The sequence below is a fragment of the Monodon monoceros genome, unplaced genomic scaffold (assembly GCF_005190385.1).
Source record: "Monodon monoceros isolate NGI ecotype Baffin Bay Population unplaced genomic scaffold, NGI_Narwhal_1 Super_Scaffold_12, whole genome shotgun sequence".
NCBI lineage: Eukaryota > Metazoa > Chordata > Mammalia > Artiodactyla > Monodontidae > Monodon > Monodon monoceros.
Window position 1 is genome coordinate 58,568,612 of NW_021703768.1, and position 8,489 is coordinate 58,577,100.

The 8,489-nt window shown below is 43.9% G+C and overlaps 1 non-coding gene across 1 annotated transcript; it reads left to right on the forward strand.

The window, feature by feature from the left end:
* Positions 1–8,187: 8,187 nt before the first annotated feature.
* On the forward strand, positions 8,188–8,260 carry TRNAR-UCG. The gene has a single exon. It is a non-coding gene; the product is annotated as a tRNA-Arg (tRNA).
* Positions 8,261–8,489: the final 229 nt, after the last annotated feature.

The window sequence follows — 8,489 nt, forward strand, 5'->3', positions numbered from 1 at the left end:
CAGCTGTAATGGTGTCAGGGAACATGACAGGGACATTATGGCATCATGCTGGTGCATGTGACTCGCTTCCTCATGATAGGCTGACAGAGCCTGACTTTTTTTTTAACTTTATTTTTTTAACATCTTTGTTGGAGTAACATTTCTTTACAATGGTGTGTTAGTTTCTTCTTTATAACAAAGTGAATCAGCTATACATATATATATATCCCCATATCTCCTCCCTCTTGCGTCTCCCCCCCACCCTCCCTATCCCACCCCTCTAGGTGGTCACAAAGCACCGAGCTGATCTCCCTGTGCTATATGGCTGCTTCCCACTAGCTAACTATTTTACATTTGGTAGTGTATATATGTCCATGCCACTCTCTCACTTCGTCCCAGCTTACCCTTCCCCCTCCCCGTGTCCTCAAGTCCATTCTCTACATCTGCGTCTTTATTCCTGTCCTTCCCCTAGGTTCTTCAGAACCTTTTTTTTTTTTTAGATTCCATATATATGTGTTAGCATACGGTATTTGTTTTTCTCTTTCTGATTTACTTCACTCTGTATGACAGTCTCTAGGTCCATCCACCTCACTACAAATAACTGAATTTCATTTATTTTTATGGCTGAGTAATATTCCATTATGTGTATATGTGCCACATCTTTATCCATTCATCCGTCATGGGCACTTAGGTGGCTTCCATGTCCTGGCTATTGTAAATAGTGCTGCAATGAGCACTGTGGTACATGACTCTTTTTGAATTATGGTTTTTTCTGGGTATATGCGCAGTAGTGGGATTGCTGGGTCATATGGTAGTTCTATTTGTAGTTTTTTCAGGAACCTCCATACTGTTCTCCATAGTGGCTGTATCAATTTACATTCCCACCAACAGTGCAAGACGGTTCCCTTTTCTCTGCACCCTCTCCAGCATGTATTGTTTGTAGATTTTTTGATGATGGCCATTCTGACTGGTGTGAGATGATACCTCATTGTAGTTTTGATTTGCATTTCTCTAATGATTAATGATGTTGAGCATTCTTTCATGTGTTTGTTGGCAGTCTGTATATCTTCTTTGGAGAAATGTCTGTTTAGGTCTTCTGCACATTTTTGGAGTGGGTTTTTTGTTTTTTTGTTATTGAGCTGCATGAGCTGCTTGTAAATTTTGGAGATTAATCCTTTGTCAGTTGCTTCATTTGCAAATATTTTCTCCCATTCTGAGGGTTGTCTTTTTGTCTTGTTTATGTTTTCCTTTGCTTTGCAAAAGCTTTGAAGTTTCATTAGGTCCCATTTGTTTATTTTTGTTTTTATTTCCATTTCTCTAGGAGGTGGGTCAAAAAGGATCTTGCTGTGATTTATGTCATAGAGTGTTCTGCCTATGTTTTCCTCTAAGAGTTTTATAGTGGACAGAGCCTGACTTTAATGATGCTCTTTGGTGTCCTTAGGACTTTCCAACAAAGACACCTTGCAGGGCCCTCCTGGAACTCAAGTGCAAATGGAGAAAAAAGAAAATTGCAGGAGATGTTGGACACCAGAAACTTGAACACAAGAAAGACTAAGAGAAACATGAGAGAAGAAAATTCTTTTACTCTTCTCTCAGGATGGATGCTTGGTTACTTTGAGATGCAGTGTGTTGACATGGGAACTGATGTACTGTGATGTTATAGTGAAAGCTAATTACTATCAATTTTGGTTAAAGATGAACCTTATAGAGAAATGAGATACATAGAATATCGATAGAATTTTGACACGTGATTGAGTGGAGAAATAAGTATCTATTAATTTGGACTGCAAAGTCAATAATCACTTATCCTTGTTTTCATGAACGTACATTTTGCTAAAAAGTCACGTGATAAGTGCAATAGAGACAAATATGCAGGTGAGAGGCCCCGGAAGCAATTTCCATACCACAGCGTGAAGAGGAAGAACACATGAAGTGTATTTCAGCTCAGCAGTCTGCATCCCCAGCTTTAGCTCTGTGCAGTACTCTGGCTAGCTACCAAGAACTAGACTTAATTTTTACCCTTGGGTATAAATTAGTCCACCACGCCGACTGCAGGACTTCAGAGTTCAGCTCAGACTCAGCTTGCCTGAGCCCCACCATGCACTACAGCCAGGACTCTCAAGCCCACCAGCTAATTAAGCTCACTTCCTGAAGGGAGAATTCCAAATGTGTAGTGGTCGTGAAACAGATATAAGTGAGATGCTACTGAGATGTTAGGTAAGAGGAAGGGTCTTACCTTCTCTAGAAGTCTGATATGGTTTATAATTTTGTTTAAGTATATATTTCTTGAACACACGCGGGGTGTAACTCATGTCTAAAACACAGCAATTATATTAAGTCTTTATCTTTTATTGGAAAATGCTGTCAAAGGAAAGAATTGTGTTTCTCTGACTCAGCCAAAGAAAATGTTCAACCCCAAACTGTTTCAGAAGCGTTAGGCCGGTTTATGTGAAATATAATTAAATTAATGACTCTTTTTTATTGAGAGGAAACTAAGACACCATCCTGCTATTGTTGCCTTTCTTGCATACTGGGAAATTCAAGAATAGAATTATAGTCGGAACAGAAAAAATTATACAGAGAAAACCTCAGTAACCAGCAAGACACCTTAAAAATCATCTGAAACATTGCTGTTAGGAAATAGTGTAGAAAAAAAGGGTCATCAACAAAATAAGGGTCAGGGATTTGGGGAAAACATCAACTACTTTGCATTGGTACAATTTCACACTAGCTGTCATGTGAAATGTGATGATGGCTCTGTTCTTGTGACAGCTTCATAAGGAAATACCAACACATGACTGAATGTAAATTGATCAGGAAGACACCAGTGACGTGGGGTCAGGTGGAGGGGAGGATTAAGTGGCAGCCTACAAAAGCTCAGTAAATGTCATTCCAAACAAGAAGTATAAATGGGGAAAGGACCCAGTGAGCCTTTCTGCAGAGAGCGGAAAAAAGGGAACTTGTACAGGGAAGGGAAAGGTTAAATACAGCTTAAGTTTGATAAATTAGAGGAGACTGAAACCAGTAAATTTCAGCCGTGTGAAAGGGACAGTGGGGTGAATGGTAGCTTGCCTGTGAAACCTCACCTGGGGGTGATCTGATGAAAGCAAATGACACTACAAAATATCTAAGGAATTGATGCACAAAGAAAATTGAAAATGCATGGGTATACCTAGGTCAGAGGAGAGAAGGCTGATAAGTGGAGTTTTTGCAACTCCATAGGTACTCCCCCCAGTATTGTCTATAGATTAAACTCATAGATGTACCCTCAGGAGTATTATCTTTCAAATGTGTGCACATGGAAGCATGAGGAGGTCAGGAACTGGGAGGATTGTACCCTATTTACAAGCTATCAAGCTAGCCAGCTGGTTTCATGGATGCTGGCAGAGGACACCGAGAATCCTGGATCAGAGGCATAGGACATTTTATTACTTACAGCAATAGCTAGAGCTAGAATATTGTCATTTTCTTGTGTCAGTTCCCTGAGCCCCAAGTCCCATGGGGGTGACAGGCGAAGGGCCAGGCTACACCTGCACACGCAGTGGGTTGTCTTGTAGGAAAAGGACCTTGAGCTTAGGAAATCTGGATCACTGGAGTGGGCTACAAACAAATCTTCCTCTTGCTCCAAAGGGAGACATTATTTCTATCTTCCAAGACTGATCTCTACACCAATATTGTGTTTGTGAGATTCATCCACATTGTTGCATGTAGTTTGGGATTCTTTATTCTCATTGCTGTATAGTATTCCATTTGTAAACATTCCACAACTTATTTCTATCCATTCTACTATTGATGGCCATTTGGATAATCTGCAGTTTGGGGTTATTATGAATAGTGTTGCTATGAACATGATAGTATGTCTTCTAATAAACAAACACATGAATTTCTGTTGGGTACATCCTTATGGGTAGAATTGAGTGGGTCATATGTATGCTTATACTTAACTTTAATAGATGTTGCCAAACATTTTTCCAAAGTGGTTGCAAGAGTTTACACTCCTCAGAAGTATATGAGAGTTCTGGTGGCTCCACATCCTTGCCAACACTTGATATTTTCCATCTTTTTTTATTTTCCTGCGGCATGCGGGCCTCCCACTGCTGTGGCCACCCCCGCCACGGAGCACAGGCCCCGGACGCGCAAGCCCAGCGGCCACGGCTCACGGGCCCAGCCGCTCCATGGCATGCGGGATCTTCCCGGACCGGGGCACGAATCCACGCCCCCCGCAACGGGCAGGCAGACTCCCAACCACTGCGCCACCAGGGAAGCCCTCCATCTTTTTTTATATTAGCTCTCCTAGTGGCTATAAATGAGTGTTAAGCTCAGTGTGCTTTAAACATGAAGCAATTTTATTTTTCTAGCTCGTGCTTTCAAACATGCTGTCAAACCCTACTTTCCCATCACTTAATGGTATCTTGAGAAAAATCTCATAACTTTTAGGTCCTTCTCAGTTATTAAAATGTAGTTTGGTTCAGTGTGAAATTTCAGCGTCAATCTGATTCAGAGCTCTTTCCCTTTGCCAGTCCAGACTTAGGCGCCTTGAGGCTTAAGAGGCTTGGAGTAGAGAGGAGTGTGGTCTTCTATTTACAGACTACCCTCTCCTTCCCTGAATAGATTCTGGTTCTGGTTTGGGGGCAGGGAAGAGGATAGAGTTTTATTAAATGTCTCCTTTTCCTTGTGGCTGCTTCTCTGGCTGTCACTGTTTAATGGGGAATATATCCAATGTCCCTAGTTCCTGGCACAGAGCTACAAAACCCCTTGGAATTTCCTGAGTGATAGGAATGTCTTTGTTATGCTAAGGAGGCAACTCTGGTGGGTTCCTAGATTGCTTCAGGGTGGAGGCTGGTCCCCAGAACGACCAAGAATGTGCTTAGGGAGTTGGAACTCTCAGCTGCCCTGACCTCTGGGGAGGTGAGAGGAGCTGGACATTGAGTTAAATCACAGGGCCAGTGATGTAACCAGTCATGTCTATGCAATGAAGCCCCAGTAGAAATTCTGGACGCCAATGCTCAGTGGAGCTTCCTGGTTGGTGAACACATTGATGTGCTGGTAGGGTGATGTGTCCTGATTCTGTGAGGAGAGGGCATACAAGTTCTGCGTTTCCTCCCAGACCTCGCACTATGTGTATCCTTTATAGTAAAACTATAGTCGTAAGTATAGTCCTTCCTTGAGTTCCGTGAGTCGTTCTAGTGAAGTACTGAACTGAGGGGGTTGTGGAAACCCCCAGTTTGCAGCCAGTTGGTCAAAATTATAGGTGGCTTGGGGACCCCATATGCAGCTGGTATCTGAAGTCAGGACAGTCTTGTTGGAGACCAAGCCCTTAAACCTGAGGTGTCTGATGCTGTGTCTGGTGGTTAGCATCATAACTGGATTGCAATACACGCCAGCTGAAGTGGAAACAGAACAACTGAGTCATCACCAATCCTCTCCATGGCCGGTGCCCAGAGGCGTGCTTGGTCTTGGAGCTGCACATGGAGTTCTGCAGAAGCTTGTGGGGCCTCCTATCACGTGAAAGCTCTAGCTCCAGCTTGACTGCATCTAGCTCTAGCTCTAGCTCCTGCTCTCAACACAGCGGCCTGCCCAGCAACCTGTTGCTGCTAGAATACCTTGGGCAGCACACAGCCCTCTTAGGGGAGAAGCTGGCAATGCAGGTCAGGTCCAGGTCCTGAGGCAGGAGATAGATGGGCCCCGAGCTGAACAGTTTCTCCTCTGTGGACAGAAACTCCATAATAGCAGAAACTCCATAAAAGCAGGATGACGGAGGAGGCTGGGCCCTGCCCAGATAAGAGATAAAAAGACCACATATTCCTCATTTTCCAAGTCAAGGAGACCTTCCTGACTACACATGCACAGAAAGGCTCCTTGGACGTCAAAAAGGGAGGGGGCGCCACCCCACAGTAAGTGATGCTAACTACCCATAGGCCTCTTCACTAGAATCCATCTTGGCTAAGAGATGCACATGTGACATGGGAGGACCCTGAGATAAACCAAATACAGACTCAGAACCAGGCAAAGCAAGATGATTGGTCAAAGGAATCCCAGAAGAAATGCCCCATAAAAGTGATTCAAACTACCACGAGGGCGCGACTCTCTCTCTCTGAGCCCGCCTATGTGTCTATCCACACGTACTGTACTCTTTTTCCTCCTAATAAACACTTTACTTGCTTCACTACTTTCCATCTCTATGTGGAAATTCATTTCTACACAGCCGACAACCCAGGGCCTTGTCACTGGTCATTGGTCCCCGGTGGTCTGGTGGCTAAAATTCAGCCCTCTCACTGCCGCTGCTGGACCTCAGTCTCTGGCCGGGAAATGAGATCCTGCTTCAAGCTGCTGCAGGCCAAGACCACCAGAGATCAATCCCTTCCTGTGTGTCCATAATACCCCCAGAAACTGCACATGTGGGAATGCAGAGAGCTCCACCAATGCCCCTTCCTTCTACTTTGCCATCACTCTCATGGTGGCACAGGGGCAGGGCATTCAACCCATTGGCTAAGCCCATGTCCAATCTGGGACATGAAATGCCAGTCACCCCTTCTTGTAGGTACTCCAAAATCTTTACAAATAATTCCTTTGGGGCTTCCCCATTCCCCACTTGGATAAGAAAGGGAAATAATGTCCCTGTCAAATACCCACCAGAAACAGGAGGGAAGGGGGCAGGGCACAACCTTTAAAAGAATGACATAAACATAGGACATGACAAAAACTGGTTAGAACCAACTAGGTTGAGATGGTGGAAGATTCTACTTCCAGTAGACCTTGAGCCTCATTATACACTGATTGTAATATATCAGCCAAATGACACACCCACAGGTGCCATGACAGTTCTGAGGCCGACCATAAAAGGCTAAAAAGTGGGCGGTGGCCCAATTCCTGGAAATCTCCACCCCTTCCCCAAAATAGCTGGAATACTCCTCCCACTCATTAGCCTATGAAATTACCCACTCCTGTAAAAACTGACAACCCTGTTGCCTCTCGCCTTCTGAGATGACCCACACTCTGTCTATGGAGTTTGTTTCTCTCTAAACAAATCCACTTCTTACCTATCACTTTGTCTCTCACTGAATTCTTTCTGCAACAAGACATCAAGAACCTGGGTTTTGTCCGGGTTCCAGTCCCAATCTGAGTTGCATGGTTTCACAACCCCACCCCCGCCAAATTTAGGTTTCCAACAACTCTCTTCCTGATCTCTTTATATGGGCTGTGGAGGGATTCTTGTCTGGTGTTAGCAGGGCTCGATCTGCTTGCTATGGGTAAGACCTGCAGGGAGTGGCCACCTATCTGAGATCTCTCACTAGAATGTAGGGGTTCTTAGAGTCTCTTGTTTTCAGCTTTGGGCCTCAGCCGTTATTCCTGAACAGAGTCCTCTTATGAATTAACAAACAAATAAACAAAAACAGGTCAGATCAATCAACAAATATATTTTGAGCACCTATTTGATGCACTAGACTATGGAATGAAAATGGTAAAAGAATCACATGGTTAGTTGTGAGAGACCTCAGTAGGGAGGGTAAATATCTGTAATAAGAGATGAGATTTGGAAATTGCAGATAGAGAGACCTGTTCCTTGCTGGGGACTAGATGTAGTTCTACGTTGGAAGTGTATCTGGTTTTCTTTCTCTGCTTTCTCCATTGCAGCAGCACTAATTACAGGCAGGGGAAGGTGAACCCTGCATAACTAAATTGGATTATTTTTATTGTTTCCACAGGAACCACACCATGTGGGGAATGTTTGTTCAGGGACTATGCTGCGTTTGTATTCATTTTATTCAGTTGTCCACAAGAGTGATTGAATTTTATGTCCTATAACTTTAATACCATGAAATATGCTTAAGGTACATTGATTTTAAACAGGATATGAATTTCAAAACTCCTGAGCTTCCCACTTCGTCGGGTTCTGTCATGATTTTATTTAGTTGATCTCCGCTCTTGATATCCCATTAAGCTTTTTTAAAATATAAAAGCCTGAAGGCCATTTGCAACCCCCTGCTGTTGGAACTGGGGCCTCAAGCTTTGCCTGGTGGCCATCCCCCTGCCGGGGAGTTGAATGCAGTGGTGCTTCTGTTCTATCACACTGCAGGTCCTGGCAGGGAACAGGACAGCAGGCAGTGGAAAATCCTGGTTGGATCTGGGATGCACCCTGTCCTCTCTGGCTGGAGTCAACAGCAGTATCGCCTTCAAGGAGGCTGCACCTAACTGTTAATGTGCTGTGACCACGTGGCCTAATGGATAAGGCGTCTGACTTCGGATCAGAAGATTGAGGGTTCAAGTCCCTTCGTGGTTAGGTTCATTTTGATTTAAAAGAAAAGAAAGTCATGGTTTAACCTGAGTTCATGTTCAGGTACCACCACTTAGCAGCTCTATGACCTTGAGAAGTTGCTTATCCTTTTCTGACCCTCCATTGTGTGATATGTACAACGGCAATAAAATTACTACCTCCCTAACAGGGCTGTTGGGCAGATTAGATGAGATAATGCACGTAAATCCCTGAGGGCAGTGCCTGACACATAATA